The sequence below is a fragment of the Lagenorhynchus albirostris genome, chromosome 18 (assembly GCF_949774975.1).
Source record: "Lagenorhynchus albirostris chromosome 18, mLagAlb1.1, whole genome shotgun sequence".
In the NCBI taxonomy this organism is placed as follows: domain Eukaryota; kingdom Metazoa; phylum Chordata; class Mammalia; order Artiodactyla; family Delphinidae; genus Lagenorhynchus; species Lagenorhynchus albirostris.
The window spans coordinates 25,083,435-25,102,809 of record NC_083112.1 but is presented as its reverse complement, the minus strand read 5'-3'; the positions used below and the strand labels follow the sequence as shown (position 1 = coordinate 25,102,809).

The following is a 19,375-nucleotide window of genomic DNA, read 5'->3' as shown; positions in this document are numbered from 1 at the left end:
GGTGGAGATGCTGGCGGAGAGCTGAGGACGAGTACGGGTGCAAGGACCGGGCTCTGGCGCCTCCTCACCCTCTGCTCGCTGACGCTAAGACCGCGGTGTCTCCGGAGAGACTGCAGCACGGGTCCATTTATTTAAGTCAACCCTAAGCCGCGGTGCCGCCTCCCTCGACCGCGTAGACCGCGTCCGACTCACCCGTTTCCAGTTCCACGCCCTTTCTCCGCCTCAGCTCGCCCTCACAGGACCTACTGGCTGGAACCGAGCGATCCGCCACCGCCGCGCTGGCAACACCAGTAGGCGTCCAGGAGAACTACGGCTCCCAGGTTACCTTTCGCGCCTCGAGGCACGCCGGGGCCCTCCGGACTCTGCGGCATAGGCTGCGGCACCAGCTGCGGCACGGGCTGCGGCACGGTAGCCGCTTTGCATGTTGGGAGTAGTAGTAGCCGCAACAACATCGCGAGATTGTCGGCTGTTCATTGTTTCGGATGACGGAGTTAGAAATCGCTAATTCTCTTCTATTCGGTGTTATGGTTTCGAACTTTGGGTGTGGAATTCAGTTTAGATACCCGTTCTAGTGTTTATCAGTTGTTTGACTTCTCAGAGTTCTTGTTTTTGAGAACGTTAATAGCAATAGTATTTCATAGCGTGTGACGATTGAACTAAATTGCGTAGGTGATATACCTCTAAACGTAGGCTGGATATACTTGCTCTGAATAAATATTTGTTGATTAGTAGAATAACATACTTATACGTAGTACCCATAATATAAAGGTTCAATAAGTTTTAGCTTTTCTTCTAACGTTTATGAAAGATGTAGCAACCTCTCATTTGAAATCATGAGGCTGTAGGAAAATGGGAAAAACCCTGCAGGTTTCTGCAGAGATACCTTTAAGTTTTGGGGGTTTTGTTTTTTTAATAAATAGATTTTAAGATCAGTTTTAGGTTTACTGGAAAATCCAACAGAAAGCTACAGGAAGCTCCCACATATTCCACCCCTTCTCAGTTTCCGCTGTTTACAACATATTGCATTAGTGTGTGCCGTTGTTACAAGTGATGAACTTAACACTGATATATCATTAATTAAAGCGTGTAGTTTAATGTTAGGGTTTACTCTTTGTGTTGTACAGGTCTATGGGTTTTGAAAAATGTATGTCATGTACCTATCATCATTACAGTAATATACAGAATCGTTTCACGGTCCTAAAAATCCTCTGTTCAATCTACTTATGCCTCCTCTTCCTTGCCCCCCAGCCCCTGGGAAACATTGATCTTTTTATTGTCTAGTTTTATCTTTTCCAGAGTGTCTTGCAGTTGGAATATATCTTCTTTCACTTGGTAATATTCAGTTAAGATTCCCATGTCTTTTCACGGCTTGATAGTCATTTCTTTTTATCATTGAGTAATATTCCATTGTGTACGTATACCAGTTTACTTATCCATTTCCCTGCGAAATGACATTTTGTTTGCTTTGAATTTTTGCAATTATGAATAAAGCTGCTATAAACACTCGTGTTGGTTACTGCATGGACATAAGTTTTCAACTCATTTTGGTATACGCCAAGGACTGTGACTGCTGGATCACATGGTAATACTATGTTTAACTTTGTAAGGAAGTGCCAAAATGTTTCCCAAAGTGGTGGCCTGTACTGTTTTGCATTCCCACCAGCAATTAATGAGTGTTCCTATTGTTCCACACCCTCCCTAGCATTTGGTATTGTCAGTATTTTGGATTTTACACTGTACAGCCTTTAAACTTGCCTCTCTGGGAGAAAATTCTGAAGGATCTGATCATATTTTAAACATCTAGCAATATCTGCAGGGCTGTTCAACTGTGGTCTCAGCAGTATGTATGAATTTTCTCAAATACGCAAATCAAGAATTTGTGGTCTCACAAAGTCTATATTTCATGTTCCAGAAGTAGTGCTGAAGTATATTTCATTAATTAAATAATTAAGTCTTAATTAATTCTTAAATAATTAATGAATGAATTAATTAATTAATTAAATCAAGAATTTGTGGTCTCACAAAGTCTATATTTCATGTTCCAGAAGTAGTGCTGAAGTATTTTCATTAATTAAATAATTAATTCTCTTCTAATCCAGTATAGCTCCTTTCACCACCATCCCCAAATTAACTGAAGATTCTGGAATTCTAGGTATTAAGGAGAATTTTAAATAAAAATATTTAACAAAGAGACCCTGTACTGTGTGGGATCCTAAGAGTTCAGCATCATACATACCCAAACATCCCTTGAATTAGTCTGGTCTAATGTACGCTTTACAAAAGTGTTTTTATATTTGTATTTATCAACATTGTTTCACTATAAAATCCTCAAAATAAATTGTGCTCAGTCATTGAGTTTTAACTTTTTCATATGTGCCTCTAACAGTGTAATTTGCTTTCGACTGCTTTTCACAAAATTCAAAACATTTATTAGACACTGTGCTGTAAGGCCTATAGCAGTATTGTTCAGTAACATTTTCTGTGATGACGAAAACGTTCTATGTCTGGGTTATCCATTATGGTAGCCATTAGCCACATGTGGCTCTTAAACACTTGAAATGTGGCTAATGCAACTGAGGACTGAAGTTTTCATTTTAGAAACAAAGCATTGGCAGCAACAAATCTTTTCAACAAATCTACCAAAACAACTGGATCATAATGGAAAAAAATTAACCTTGAAACTGACAGCGTTGAACTTTACCTAATCCCTGTGCCACTGGACAAACAGCGATGATTAAGAAATCTCTTCAACCTTTTTTTTTTTTCCTCCCTGGAGATGATCCTATCCTTTTGTGATTGGAAATAGGTAACTACGGCAAACCACCTTCTCCCGCGTGACTTAGATGAGAGTCATTGTCTACTCTTTCTCATGACTACCATAGGGCTCACAGAGGAGCCCCTTATTTACCTGTGAGAAGGTTAAACAGACGTTTCCATTTTTGCCTCAACCTGCCAACAAGGCCAGACACAGGGTCTCTAACTCCAAGTCCTTTGTCTCATGAATGATTAACTGAGATTAGAAGTGCGCCCATGGAAATTCCCTGGCGGTCCAGTGGTTAGGACCCGGTGCTCTCACTGCTAGGCCCAGGTTTGATCCCTGGCCGGGGAACTACGATCCCACAAGATGCGCTGTGAGGCAAAAAAAAAAAAAAAAAAAAAAAAGAAGTGCGCCCAAACTAGCTAGACACCAAAATACACATTTCCTAGTCAGCCGACCAAGACTTCCCCTAGTTACAAAAGCAATTCTAACTGTAAACTACTCTACCTATAACTTGTCCAAACCCTCCCTATAACAGTCTAAGGCAAACTCACCCTGCCTTTGATTCTGAACTGTTCTCCACAATGGCAATATTCTGAATAAACTCAGTTTCCTTACTTGTTTGGTTTTTGTCTTTGACAGTTTGGTGCCATTACTGGAATGGAACTATAAGCCCACCTCTGGGCCCCCATCTTCTCCACCCCGGTCCTGAGGCTTTTTGAGCCCCTGTGCCGCTTCCCTGATGGGTGATTTAGGGATCTCAGGCTGGAGTCCAGCCCCTGATCCATGTGCTGCAGAAAACTGTCTGTGGTAGCACGGTAAGGATTTGATTTTGGTTTTGGGGGCCATCTCTCAGTTTGGTTTGGTTTTGGTGGGTTTTTTTTTTTTTTTTTTTTTGCGGTATGCGGGCCTCTCACTCTTCTTGCCTCTCCCGTTGCGGAGCACAGGCTCCGGACGCGCAGGCTCAGCGGCCATGGCTCACGGGCCCAGCCGCTCCGCAGCATGTGGGATCCTCCCGGACCCGGGCACGAACCCGTGTCCCCTGCATCGGCAGGCGGACTCTCAACCACTGCGCCACCAGGGAAGCCCTCTTGGTTTGGTTTTGTTGCTAGCTATTGTTTAATAGCTCTGTAGTGACCTTAATGGGAAGGAATTCTAAAAAAGAGTGGATATATGTATACGTATAATTGATTCACTTTGCTGCACAGCAGAAACTAACACAACATTGTAAAACAGCTATAGTCCAATAAAAATTAAAAAAAAAAAAAGACCCCTTCCCTGAGACCAAGACAACCCTGAGGGTTTCTGGGATTAGGTGCCTATTGCTGAGCCAGATCCCTAGCTTTTTCACAATCGCCTCGCCTCTCTATGCCACGACCAAGGAAACAACGCTGATCCCTCGAACTGGGACTCCTTCCACGTCTGTGTTTCAAAACCTGAAAAACTCTATCCTCTTCTTCCACCTTTAGACCCCTCAATTACTCGTTACCCTTTTCCCTCTTTATACACAAAAAAAGGACATGTATATCCTTGTTTGCGGGATGGTTAGAAGCTTTTTTTTCTGCAAACAGGCTACTGCCACAACTGTAGCTAAGCTGGTACCAGAAAGAATTTTCCCTACGTGGGGGTCCCTTTTTCCTCTCTAGTGACAGAGGAACCCACTTCAACAGTAAGGTTATTGAGGATATTCAACAAGTACTTCCACTGCTACAAAAATTTCACTGTCTTAGCTACCCTCAATCCTCTGGAAAAATAAAGCAGGCCAACAGTGCTCTTAAATTCAAACTAGCCAAACTCTCTGAGGCACCCAACCTGCCCCAAATATTGTACTTGGTCCTGGAGATCCTCAGATCCTCCCCCTCCAGTCAACACTGATTATTCCCTTATGCATAATTATGTATTATGAAATAATACTGGCAGGCCAATGAAGATTTCTCACCTCTTCTGGACCTTATGTGACCCTAATTTGATCTAATATCTATCCTTGTATCACCTCACACTGGTCTGAACGGCCATCATCAAAAAGTCTACAAACAATGAATGCTGGAAAGGGTGTGGAGAAAAGGGAACCCTCTTGCACTGCTGGTGGGAATGTAAATTGGTACAACCGCTGTGGAGAACAGTATGGAGGTTCCTTGAAAAACTAAAAATAGAATTACCATATGATCCAGCAATCCCACTCCTGGGCAAATATCCAGAGAAAACCATAATTCGAAAAGATACATGCACCCCAATGTTCACTGCAGCACTATTTTCAATAGCCAAGACATGGAAGCAACCTAAATGTCCATCAACAGAGGAATGGTTAAAGAAGATGTGGTACATCTATACGATGGAATATTAGCCATAAAAAAAGATGAAATAATGCCATTTGCAGCAACATGCATGGACCTGGAGATTATCATACTCAGTGAAGTAAGTCAGACAGAGAAAGACAAATATCATATGATATCACTCATATGTGGACTCTAGTTCTTTTAAATGATATAAATGAACTTATTTACAAAACAGAAACAGACTCACAGATTTCAAAAACAAACTTATGGTTACCAAAGGGGAAAGGTGGGGGGAGGGATAAATTAGGAGCTTGGGACTAACATACACACTACTATATATAAAACAGATAACTAACAAGGACCTACTGTACAGCACAGGGAACTCTACTCAATATTCTGTAATAACCTATGTGGGAAAAGTATCTGAAAAAGAACGAATATATATACACGTATAACTGAATCACTTTGCTATACACCTGAAACTAGCACAACATTATAAATCAACTATACTCCAATAAAATTTTTTAAAAATAATATCTATCCTTAAATATTATTAAAGTTTTATTAAATACACTCATATTTATCATCAACAGGTCAGGTTTCCTTTCCCACCACACACCCTACATGACCTTCAAATTGGAAATTCCCTCTTCTGGAAAAGATACCACCAAAAGACCAACCTTGAATCCCAGTGGAAGGGATCTTACACTGTGTCCTAACCACCAATACCGCCACAAAACTACAAGGGGTACAACATGTACTTTATGTGTCACGATTAAAAAATGCAAAACAGGCACCCCCGGAGCGGGCAGCAGCATTATTCCTGCATGGGCCCCGGCTGCCATTCGCGTGCGCGGCTGGGAGGAGAGCAGCTGACTTCCTCCAACTAAAAAAAGAGAGAAGGATGTTCCCCCAAACCCTCCCTTCTGGTCCCTGGTAGAGCGCTCAGAACTGGTGACCACTTCAAAAAAGAAAAAGATGCCATCCGCAAAAAAAAAAAAAAAAAAAGAAGAAGCAAAACAATTTCGGTTTCTCATGTAAGGAGCGTGGAAGTCACCGCTCTATCCTAACAACAATTAAAAAGCTGAATGGAGTGAAAAATCAACAACTCTTCTTGGATCCATAAGAGAGGGGAAGACACAGGGCACACGGCTGTTCCCAAGACTGGAGACGCAACAACAGGGAGTACTGGCTTACCGGTAGGGCAGACGCAGGGGCAGGAACCGTGGCAGGAACCAGGGCTGAGGTAGGAAGACTCCAAACACAACTGACAAATTGCTAGAGGCTCAGGGCAGACAACTCTGAAGTTAAAAGCTCCAGAGGACCCATTCAAAGGGGGGTCTCCGACTCTGGGAGCTTGAGAGTTTTCACGGTAAACATGGGAGAAAAATCCCCTCCTGCTTCCGAAGGGAGAGGGGAAATGAAGCCTGTTTTTAAATACCCCAGGGCACTCTCGCACCAGGCCTGCCCTCAGGAGAAACTAGTTAATCAGAGCCTAATCTGCTGGGGTCTTATAAGAGCCCGACTAAGGGAAATACCCAGCTCCACTTAACTATAGCCTTCCAGGTGGGAGAAGGGAAATACCCAACTCCAGCCCACTCTATCCCACCTAAGGGGAAGGAAAACAGTAAAAAACACACTTAAAGCTCACAGTTCAGAGGCACAGGCTCCCTAAAAGGCTGAAACCTAATCATGAACAATAGGGCTTCCCCTCCCCACTCCTCACGGCTGCATTACTACAGGCCTATTTGCTGCAGTTCCCTTTACCCAGCACATCAGGTCCCAATATCAACAAAAAATTAAAAGGCAAAACCACAATTTTTTTTTGATAGGGAAAAAAATGGTTTTTTATTGCATACTCAATCCATTTTGTGTATTTCAGAAGGTGCAGTCCTTTTCTTCATTTGTCAGTGAAAAAAGTTAGAAATTAACTTAAAAAAATCAATGGCAAATGGCAAACCAATTTCCTTGAGAGTCAGGGTCACATATATAGTGCATCCTAGAACAGAGGAGGGGCAAGACAGATTCCAACCACTTTTCATGAGTTTCGTCAAATACTGGACCTATTCAAGGGTCAAGAGAAAAGGCAACTTTCAAAAAGAGTATATATATATATATATATATATATATATGTAAAGTTTTTCTTTTTTAGCCCCACTGCGTGGCTTGCGGGATCTTAGTTCCACCGACCAGGGATCGAACCCAGGCCTACGGCGGTGAAAGCACCGAGTCCTAAACACTGGGCCGCCAGGGAATTCCCAAAAAGGAGTATATTGTTAAATGAGGCGTTTACTATACTCCTTCCTGAGAGCACCAGGTGGGGAACATGTTTTCTAAACTAGATCTAGGAAGTAGAATGTGAAATCAATCCGTCCTCCTCCCCTTAAGGGCTGTCCAATGGTTAATGAATTAAAAAAAACATGACTAAATAAAAACAAATCCCACACACACCTCCCTGCCCCACCCCCCAAAAAAGGAAAATTTAAAAAGCTAGATATCCCAGATTGCTCTCCAGAGTGGAAACCGAACTGTTTCAACAACCCAGATTAGTCTGTTACAGAGTCATCACAAGCATGCTTTGCTTTTAAACAAAAAAACAACAACAAAAAATTTTTTTTGAAATGACAAAACAAAAACTAGTACTGATCATTTTTCTGACAATGCACAGTCACTCAAAATTAACTAGTATTGAGAGGGGGAAGAGGGCCATACCTATGGGCCTTGTGTCACAGGAGTGAATGTGGGTAGGTGCAGGGCATTTGTCCTTATTGCAAAAACGAATCTTAATTTTTAAGACTGTTTGATTTAAACATTGCTTTCAGTATGATGCCGACACCAGCTGTGCAGAAAGGCCTCCGGAGAGACGTTCATAGCGGCACACACCTGCAGCTCCTAGGTTCTGGAGGCTCCAGGGCAGCCCATATTGCTTTGTTAAATACATTCTTTAGGCCTTCCTGTATGAGTGCAGAACACTCCACATATTTGACAGCCTTCAGGTCACTGGCCAGTTTTTCAGCAGCCTCTGGAGTGACAGAATTCCGTTTATTCTTGGCAAGTTTCTCAATAGTGGAGTGGTCATCTCTGAGATCAATTTGGGTCCCAATAAGCATGAAAGGAGTCTTTGGACAGTGGTAAGTTATTTCAGGCACCCCCTTTTCTTTCACATTTTGAATGAGGATGGAGAGACCACTGAAAAACAGACTAGAAATACATCTGTTTGTGGATAACTCAGAGGTTATCTGTCATAATCCTCTTGCCCTGCAGTATCAAAAAGTCCAAGAGTAGGGCTTCCCTGGTGGGGCAGTGGTTGGGAGTCCGCCTGCCGATGCAGGGCACACGGGTTTGTGCCCTGGTCCGGGAGGATCCCACGTGCCGCAGAGCGGCTGGGCCCGTGAGCCATGGCCGCTGAGCCCGCGCTCCGCAACGGGAGAGGCCACGGCGGTGAGGGGCCCGCGTACCACACACACACACAAAAAAAGTCCAAGAGTATATGGCTCTCCACCAATCATAACTGTGACTGCACAGTTGTCAAAAACAGTCCATACAGGGACTTCCCTGGTGGTCCAGTAGTTAAGACTCCATGCTTCCACCGCAGGGGCCATGGGTTCTATCCCTGGCTGGGGAACTAAGATCCCTGCATACTATGTGTGGTGTGGCAAAAAAAATTAAAAAAAAAAAACAGTTGGTACATACTCAGATGGAAATTTGTTTGTTGTGTAGGATATCAGGAGACATGTTTTACCAACAGCACCATCGCCGACAACACACTTAATTGTCTGCGTTGCTGAAACAGTTCTGTGTCCACTTTAAATATTTCAAATTTGATGCTGACCTCAGCTCCACTGCCCACAAAACCACAATTTGAAGAGACAGAGCAAGCATCAGAACCAGACATGGCAGGAATGTTGGAATTATCAGACCAGGAATTGAAAACAACTATAAATGATATGCTAAGGGTTCTAAGGATGAAATAGACAGGATGCAGGAACTGATGGGCAATGTAAGCAGAGAGATGGAAATCCTAAGAAAAAAAACAAAAAGAAATGATAGAGGTTCCGGTTCAAGATGGTGACATAGGAAAATCCTGAACTCACCTCCTCCCATGGACACACCGAATTTATGTGGAACAGTTTCCTCTGAAAGAAAGCTAAAAACTGGCAGAGCAGCCCTTCACACCTGGTAAACGAGAGCAGCCCTTCACACCTGGTAAAGCCACATGGAAGCAGGTGGGAAAGGCTGAGGCAGAATCTCACCATAAATCCCCCACCCCCAGTGCAGGGATCTGCAACAGAAGGGATCTCAAAACCCGAATCGTCTCACTGAGGAGTGAAGGGTCTATACCCCATATTGGGCACCCCACCTTTAAGACCTGCACCCAAGAGACAAGCCCCCAAATATCTGGCTTAGAAGACCAGCAGAGCCTGCACACGGGAGACTCATGGGCTGTAGCAAACTGAGAGCTGGTGCGCAGACCCATGGGTACCAGGGCCCAGCAAAGAAGCAGCCCTTTGAAAAGTGCCCAGGCTTCCTGTGAAAAAGGACTCACTTGCTACTTTTGACAGTGTTGGTCTGAGGGGTAGAGGCCTGCTGGGAAACTCTCTGGGGATGGAGGCTGGCGGCTGCAATATTCTGGCTCTCCTTCTTTTTTTTAACTTTTTTTTCTTTCTTTTCTTTCTTTCTCTTTCTCCCCTCCTTCCTTCTTTCCTTCCTTTCTTTTTTTGCTTTTTTCCCCCTTTTTTCTCTTTTTGGTGGGTACCATCTTTGCACTACCGCCCCCCCCGCCCCACCTTGCTCCAGCCAGTGGGTGTATCACCACCCTCTCTGCTGCTCTCCAGAGCACCAACATCTCCCAAAGGGGAAGAACTTCTATACATGTCCAGTGCCCCAGTTTGTGCGTCTGGTGACCTGGTGTCTGCAGCTGCCACCCAAGGGATGCCCCTTGATAACCTGGCTCTGGAAGCCCGAGGGGCTTGCGCTCCTGGGTCCCACAGGGAGACAGTTCTTGGCGGGGTATCACCCCAGGGCGCTGCGCAGATAGCAGGTTGAAACGCTTCCCCAGGTTTTCTGAGAAAGAGGCCTGTTTCCTTACTTGTATTTATTTATTTATTTATTTATTTATATTTATTTATTTATTTATTTTTGGCTGCGTTGGGTCTTCATTGCTTCATGCGGGCTTTCTCCAGTTGTGGCAAACGGGGGCTACTCTTTGTTGCGGTGCACGGGTTTCTCACTGCGGTGGCTTCTCTTGTTGCGGAGCATGGGCTCTAGGTGCGTGGGCTTCCGTAATTGTGGCACGCGGGCTCCGTAGTTGTGGTTCGCGGCCTCTAGAGCGCAGGCTCAGCAGTTGTGGCACACAGGCTTAGTTGCTCTGCGGCATGTGAGATCTTCCCGGATCAGGGATCAAACCTGTGTGCCCTGCCTTGGCAGGCAGATTCTTAACTACTGCTCCAGCAGGGAAGTCCCCCTGTTTCCTTCATCAGGATCTTTGCCCTAAGGGACAGGCTTCTGCTTTGGCTCACTTATGTGGGCCTATGGAGGTGCTCTCAGGGAATGGAGACCCATGGATGCAATCGTTGCTTTCTCCCTCTGTCTTGCTCCAGCTCACTGGTATCTTCCCATAAAGAGCTTATACCCTTGTCAGGTGCCCTGACTTTTGTGGCTGCTGCCAGGAGACACCTCTATATCACCTGGTTCTGCTGGCCAGTGGTGTTTATGCTCCAGGAGTCCTACAACTGGAACCAAGGAGAAAGAGTTTATAAACTCCTACCACCCCTGGGGCACGGCAGGAGGCAACAGACCCAGGAGGTCTGTCTTTCCCACAGCAAGTCGGAGAAGCCTAGCGCCTTATCATTATAGCCACCGCCTGAGGGGCAGGCTTCTGATTAATGACACATCTAAGGCTGACCTTAGACCTTCCCTGAGACCTCGAGGACATGCTATCTTCATACTTTACCTCTGCCCTGCTCCAGTGTGTCAGCATCTCTCGGAGAGGAGCTCTTCTACGTATCTGGTGCCCATGTTTACATCTGGTGCCCTGGTTTTGGCAGCTTGATTCCTTGGCTCTGGTGGCCGGGCGGCTTGCACTCCTGCACGTGCGCAGGACTGTAACAATCCCATAGACAGTTCTTGGCAGGCTACCACGCCAGGGCACTGCCCAAACAGCTGACTGAAACACACCCCCGGGCTTTCTGTGAAAGAGGCCTACGTTTGTCCTGGAGCTTTGGCCTAGGAGCAGGCTTTACAACTGGCGTACATCTAGAGGCTATGGAGGGGCTCAAGGAATGAAAGCCAGGGGACGCCATCTTATCCTGTCCCTCTGCCTCGCCACAGCTCACGGGTATCTCCTAGAAAGGAACTAATGCACTGTCTGGAGCCCTGATTTTTGTGACTGCTACCCCGAGGACACCTCCAGGTTCCCTGGCTCTGGTAGCTTATGCTTGCCGACAAGGGACTGTGTATGTTTGCATTCTGTAAGAGCTGCTGCCTGAGGGTCTGGCTTCTAATCAGCCTGACTCCTCTCCTTTGGCAGTGACTGGCCTTGGTACAGCCTCAGTGACGGGGAGCTGTTAAAGGTAAAATAAACTGCTTGGCTCACAAAGGTTTGAGACAATGAAGAGCTAGGACAGCTAGAACAATAAAGCTCATCTCCTACACAAGGCCAACGCTGCAAGACTGGGAGAGGTAACTGTTTCATCCAGTGCGTAGAAACCAACACAGAGCGTCAAGCAAAATGAAGAAACAGAGGAATGTGTTCCAAACAAAAGAACAAGATAAAACCTCAAGAAAAAAACCTTAATGAAGCATAGAAAAGTTAAGAAATGATAGAGGTCAAAAACACCATAAGAGAAATGCAGAAGGCCTTTATGGGCTTGTTAGTAGACTGGACACAGCTGAGGAAAGAATCACTGAGCTTGAAGATATATCAAGCAAAACCAAAAACTAGGGCTTCCCTGGTGGCGCAGTGGTTGAGAGTCCGCCTGCCGATGCAGGGGACAAGGGTTCGTGCCCTGGTCCAGGAGGATCCCACATGCCACGGAGCGGCTGGGCCCGTGAGCCATGGCCGCTGAGCCTGCGCGTCCGGAGCCTGTGCTCCGCAACGGGAGAGGCCACAACAGTGAGAGGCCCGCGTACCGCAAAAAAAAAAAAAAAAAAAAAAAAAAAAAAAAAAACCAAAAACTAAAAAGCAAAGAGGGACTTCCCTGGTGGTGCAGTGGTTAAGAATCCGCCTGCCAATGCAGGGGACAGGGGTTCGATCCTTGGTCTGGGAAGATCCCACATGCCGTGGAGCAACTAAGCCCGTGCGCTACAACTACTGAGCCTGTGCTCTAGAGCCCTCAAGCCACAACTACTGAGCCTGCATTCCACAACTACTGGAGCCCACGTGCCTAGAGCACATGCTCCACAACAAGAGAAGCCAGCGCAATGAGAAGCCCGCGCACCACAACGAAGAGTAGCCCCCGCTCGCCACAACTAGAGAAAGCCTGCAAGCAGCAACAAAGACCCAACGCAGCCAAAAATAAGTAAATAAAAATAAATAAATCTATTAATAAATAAATAAATAAAAATAAAAAGCAAAGAGAACAAAGACTAGGAAAAAAAAAACTGGAACAGAATCTCCAAGGACTGTGGGACAACTACAAAAGGTGTCACATACACACAGGGGGAATACTAGAAGGAAAGGAGAGAGAAAGAAATTTTTAAAAAAGTGAAACAATAATGACCTAGAATTTCTCCAACTTAATGTCAGACACCACTGTTGGGGGTCCGCGTTCCATCCCTGGTCAGGGAACTAAGATCCTGCAAGATGCGAAGCGTGACGGGAAAAAAAAAAAAAAAGAAATCATATAAAATATGCTCTCACACCACAGTGGAATTACTAGAAATCAATAACAGAAAAATAACTGGAAAATCTCAAAATGCTTGAAGATTAAACAACACACTTCTCCCCCACCTCCACCTTTGTTGAGGTATGATTGACAAATAAAAATTATATATATGCTAAGGTCATACAACATGATTTTTAAGGTGTATAACATGATGATTTAATATATTTTGTGTAATGATTACCACAATCAAGTGAGTTAATACATCTAACACTTCACATAGTTACCTTTATACATTTTTTATGGTGAGGACACTTAAGATCTATTCTTAGCAGATTTCAAGTATACAGTACATTATTATTAACCATAGTCACCATGCTGTACATTAGATCCCCAGAGCTTATTCATCTTACGACTGAAATTTTGTACCATTTCACCAATCCCTCCCTATTTTCTCCACCCTCAGCCACTGGCAACCACCATTATACTACTCTCTGGTTTTATGAGTTTGAGATTTTTACATTCCATATATAAGTGAGATCATACAGTATTTGTCTTTCTGTGTCTGGCTTATTTCACTTAGCAGAATGTCCTCCAGGTTCATCCATGTTGTTGCAGATGGCAGGATTTCCTTCTTTTTTGTGGCTAATATTTCATTCTCTCTCTATATGCCACATTTATTTTATCTTTTCATCCATCGATGGACATTTAGGTTATTTCTGCTACTTAGCTATTGTGAATAATGCTGCAGTGAACATAGGAGTGCAGATACCTCTTCAAAATACTGACTTGATTTCCTTTGGATCTGTACCCAGAAGTGGGATTTCTGGATCACATGGTAGCTCTATTTTTAACTTTTAGAGGAACCTCCATACAATTTTCCATATTAGCCCTACCAATTTAAATTCCAAACAACAGTGCTCATGGGTTCTCTTTTTCTCCACATCGTCCTCAACACTTGTTATCTCTCATTTTCTTAATGACATTCCAACAAGTGTGAGGTGATAGCTAATTGTGATTTTGATTTGCATTTCCCTGATGATTAGTGATGTTGAACACCTTTTTGTACACCTGTCGGCCATTTGTATGTCTTCTTTGGAAAAATGTCTATTCAGGTCCTTGCCCATTGTTTAATTGGTTCATTTGAATTTTATCAAATATTTTTCCGTATTGATTGAGATGATCATATAATTTTAATCCTTCGTTTTGTTAATGTGCTGTATCACATTTATTGATTTGTGTATGTTAAGTCAACCTTGCATCCCAGGGATAACTGCCACTTCATTATGGTGTCTGTTTTTCTAGTTTCTATCATTTATTTCTATTCTAATCTTGCTTATTTCCTTTCTTCTCATACCTTTCAGTTTAGTTTGTTCTTTCTTTAGTTCCTTGAGGTATAGTTCAACTTTAGGTTGTTTATGCGAGATAGTTCTTTTTTCTTAATTTAGACATTTATCACTATAAACCTCCCTGTTAGAACTACTTTCAGAAGTTCCCTGGTGATTTAGTGGTTAGAATTCGGCACTTTGCCGTGGCCCGGGTTCAATCCCTGGTCAGTGAACTGAGATTCTGCAAGCCACATGCCACAGCCAAAAAAAAAAGAACTACTTCACTTCATCCCATATATTTTGGAAAGTTGCATATCTATTTTTGTTTGTCTTTAAAACTTTTTGACTTTTCCTTTTGATTTCTTCTTTGACCCATATTTGTTCAGGAGTGTATGGTTTCATTTCCACATATTTGTGAATTTTCCAATTTACTTCCTGTTATTGATTTCTAGTTTCATATTGTTGTGGTCAGAAGAGACACTTATACTAATTTTATTTTCCCTTTTTCTCTCTCTCTTCTCTTTCTGGAATTCCCATAATGTCAGTGATGCTTCCTTTGATGGTATTGCATAAGTCCTGTATGCTTTCTTCACCCTTTTTCTTTTCTTCTTCTTGATCCTCTGACTGGAAAATTTCAGAAGGCTTATCTTCAAGTTCACCGATTCTTTCATCTGACTGTTGAAACTCTCTATTGAATATTTCAGGGCAGTCATTGCTTTCTTGAGTTCCAGGATTTCTGATTTTTTTTCTTTAATGATTTCTCTCTCTTTGCTGAACTTCTCATTTTGTTCATGCACTGTTTTCCTATTTTTGTTTAGTTATCTCTGTGTTTTTTTCCTAATTTACTGAATTTCTTTAAGAGTTTATTCTGAATTCTTTGTTATTCAATTCATAACTCTAAATATTTTAGGGTGAGTGGAGCTTTATTAGTTTCCTTCGATGGTGTCATGTTTACCTGATTACTTGTGATTCTTGAATCCTTGCGTTGTTATCTGCATATTTGAGGAAGAGTTCTCCTTTTCCAGAGCCTACGGATTTACTTTGGCAGAGAAACCCTTCGCCAGACAGCCCAGTCTGGGGCTCTGCATGTGTCAGCTGGGAGCACCCACAGGCAAGCAGGGCTTGCTACGGGGTCTCTACTGGGCAGGGCTGTTGCCTGTGCTCTAATGTTGGGGGGCGGGCTCTGTTCTGCAGTCAGACAATGTTACTATCTGGGCTCCCTGGTGGGGAGTCTGTAGGCTCTACTCCACCGTTGGGCAGGGTAACTAACCCGGGGCTTTCTGTCCAGGTTCGGCTGCAGGCTATGCTCAACAAACACGCGGGGCCACAGGCTGCAATTCACGCGGGGCTGAAGGCTAGGCTCTACAGATTGACAGGGTTACTGTGCAGGCGCCTTACACAGGCTCTACAGATTGACAGGGTTACTGTGCAGGCGCCTTACACAGGCTGCTCCGGATGGGTGGGGAGAGACAGCACGCTCTGCGTTTGGGCAAGGCTGCTAGCTTGGCTCCCTGTGCCCTTGGGGCGGTAGAATGAGCTCCATGGCCTGGCGGGACTGCTGGTTGTGTACCAAAACTGGATAGAGCTGCAGACTGTGCTCCCTGGCCAGATGGGGAGCAACTAGCTCAGATGCGTGGGTGGATGGAGTCACTGGCTGGGGCTCTGATCGGCCGCCCTCACCAGCAGGAACACCGTGCCACAGCATGATCCCTGCACTGGTTGCTATGAGCCCTGTCCTCCCACTTTCTAGCTGACCCCATTTGGTGTAGCCCTGCTGATTCACCCAGTGTTTCCTACGAGATGAGACAGCAGCGTGCCCCCGGGGAAGCACTTCTGAATACCTGCCAAGCAGGATGTCAACCTCGGGCTCTCTTTTCCCCGCTGGAGACACTGTAGGTGCAGGGGAACGCTGTCTGTGTGGCACTGTTCCAGCCTGGGGGAGGGGCAGGCACATGGTCAAAGTGAAACCACTCCTCTTACCCATTTAATGTGGCTTTTCTCAGTTTTGTTGTTCAAGGGCTGCTTCATCCTCAACCCTGGGTTCTAGGATTTTCACACAGGTGTAATTTTTTTGCGGGGGGGGCAAACCCCGGCCCTTGCAGTGAAAGCATGGAGTCCTAACCACTGGACCGCCAGGGAATTCCCCACCCAAGAAGAGTTGTGTCTGTGAATAGTTGCTTATTGGTCTTTCTGTGAGGGGGACCAAAACCTGGAACCTCCTAATCTGCCATCTTGCTTTCGAAGTGGAAATAACACTATTGATTCAAATAAGATATAATTATCTTTCAACTCAGAAAAAAAATAAAAATAAAAGAAAGCTTTCTTTACAGAAGAATAGCAACTAGTAAACATAGAGTCAGGCAGTGATTGTTAGTGGATGCTAAAACCATAAGATGAACAGTTTTGGGTAAATACTTATTGTTGGAAAACAAGTAACATTCAAGTTCAGTATCTTTAAAATAAGCAACATTTATTACCCTGCAGTTTCTGCCAACCAGAAATCCAGGAAAGACTTAGGTGGGTTTTCCTGGCTCGCTGTTTCTCATGAGGTTGCAACAGCTGTAGGCCAGGGGTGCAGTCATCTCGAAACTCTACTTGCACTGCAGAACCTGTTCACAAGCTCTTTCACAAAATTGTTATCAGGCTTCAGTTTCTTAAATATTGTTGCAATGAGGGCCTCAGATTCTCCCCATACCACACTATCCCAGCATGAAAGGAGAGACAGAGAGACGGAGCCCACGTCAGAGTTTTTTCCATAACCTGATCTTGGAAGAGACGTCCCACTGCCACTGTCATACACTTTGTTAGAAGAATAGATAGATAGATAGATAGATGATAGATAGATAGATAGATTTATTACAAGGAGTTGGCTTATATGAATATAGAGACTGAGAAGTAGTTCAAGTCTGAGTCCGAAGGCTTGAGAAAGAAGCACTGATGGTACAAATCCCAGCCGGAGGGCGGGAGAGGACTGATGTCTTAATTCATTCAGGCGGAGAGAGTGAATTCTCTCTTCCTCTGCCCTTTTGTTCTCTTCTGGCCTTCAATGGATCGGATGATTCCCACCTACAGTGGGGTGGGCCATGTGCTTTACTGTCTATCAATTCAAATGCTAATCTCCTCTAGAAACATCCTCACAGACACACCCAGAAAAAATATCCAGGCCAAATATCCAGGCACCTTGTGATCCACTCAAGTTGACACACAAGATTCAACATACAGTTACCAGCACTATGAGGAAGCAGCCAGACAAAGCCAGAATGTAGATTGTTCTACAAAACAACTTTGCTGGATTGTTCAAAGGTCAATGTCATAGAGAAGTACGAATTAAAACGACAATGAGGTACCACCTCACATCACTCAGAATGGCCATTATTAAAAAGTCTACAAATAAATGCTGGAGAGGATGTGGAGAAAAGGGAACCCTCCTGCACTGTTAGTGGGAACGTAAGTTGGTGTAGCCACTTGGAAAACAGTATAAAGTTTCCTCAGAAAACTAAAAATAGAATTACCATATGATCCAGCAATCCCACTCCTGGGCAATATCCGGACAAAACTATAATTCAGAAAGATACCTGCGTCCCTATGTTCATAGCAGCACTATTCACAATAGCCAAGGTATGGAAACAATCTAAATGTCCATCGACAGATGAATGGATAAAGAAGATGTGGTACCTATATATGATGGAATACTCCTCAGCCATAAAAAAAACAATGAAAAAGTGTCCTTTGTAGCACCATGGATGCAACTAGAGATTATCATACTAAGTGAAGTACGTCAGAAAGAGAAAGACAAATACCATATGATATCACTTATATGTGGAATCTAAAATATGACACAAATGAACCTATCTCTGAAACAGAAACAGAATCACGGACATAGAGAACAGACTTGTGGTTGCCAAGGGAGAGGGTGTTGGGGGAGAGATGGAGTGGGAGGCTGGGGTTAGCAGATGCCAGCTATTATATATAGAATGGATAAACAACATGTCCTACGATAAACCATAATGGAAAAGAATATATATAAAAAAAGAATGTATATATATATGTATATATATATATATATGTAACTGAATCACTTTGCTGTACAGCAGTAATTAACACAACACTGTAAGTCAACTATACTTCAATTAAAAATAAATAAATCAATGTCATATGGAAAAAAGAGGGGTTAATCTAGAAAATAAAAGCATGCAACCAAATGGAATGTTTGAATCCTAGTTGGATCCCAAATTGGACAAAACAAACAAACACACAAACACACATATAGGCATATATATACACAGATACATATGTGAGAGAGAAAGGGGAAAGAAAGAAGGCAGATGTAGCAAAATTTTAATAATCATTAAACCTATGTGTGGCATATATAATGTTCATTGAAATACTCTTTAAGCTTTTCTGTATGCATGAAATTTATCAAAATAAAAAGTTAATGAAAATATCTCTCATCCACATAATTCCACTAGGCTTAAAATAGTTTCAGCTAGTCTTCTCCGGCACATGTTTCCTCTCTGAGAAATACCTCAAATAATAAACTTTGTCTTACTCACTCCAAAACATTCCCCAGAACAGTTGCTACATTCATCATGCCACATAGTTGTACAGTTAATTATTTTCATAGGAACTCAATTGGAAGCTCCTGAAGGTAAGGACTGTGTTTTATTTATCACTGTCATTTCCATAGAACTACACAGTAGACTACTCTTATTAGATCATCCGTTGATGCTTATTCAGTTAAGCCAAAGAAAAACAAGAATAAAACGTGAAGCAGAGAAGTAGAGCTGGGCCATTTGTAGCAACATGGATGGACCTAGAGATTGTGATACTGAGTGAAGTAAGTCAGACAGAGAAGGACAAATATCGTATGATATCGCTTATATGTGGAATCTAAAAAAAATAGTACAAATGAACTTATTTACAAAACAGAAATAGAGTTATAGATGTAGGAAACAATCTTATGGTTATGGGGGGTCGGGGGCGGGAAGCGGGGGGAGGGATAAATTGGGATTTGGATTGGAAGATTGGGATTGACATATACACACTGCTATATATAAAATAGATAACTAATAAGGACCTACTGTATAGCACAGGGAAGTCTACTTAATACTCTGCAAGGACCTATAAGGGAAAAGAATCTAAAAAAGAGTGGATATATGTATATGGATAACTGATTCACTTTGCTGTACA

The 19,375-nt window shown here is 43.4% G+C and overlaps 1 pseudogene; it reads right to left on the bottom strand.

The window, feature by feature from the left end:
* Window positions 1–7,901: 7,901 nt before the first annotated feature.
* Window positions 7,902–9,138, bottom strand: LOC132508698 (cell division control protein 42 homolog; annotated as a pseudogene).
* Between the last annotated feature and the right edge of the window lie 10,237 nt (window positions 9,139–19,375).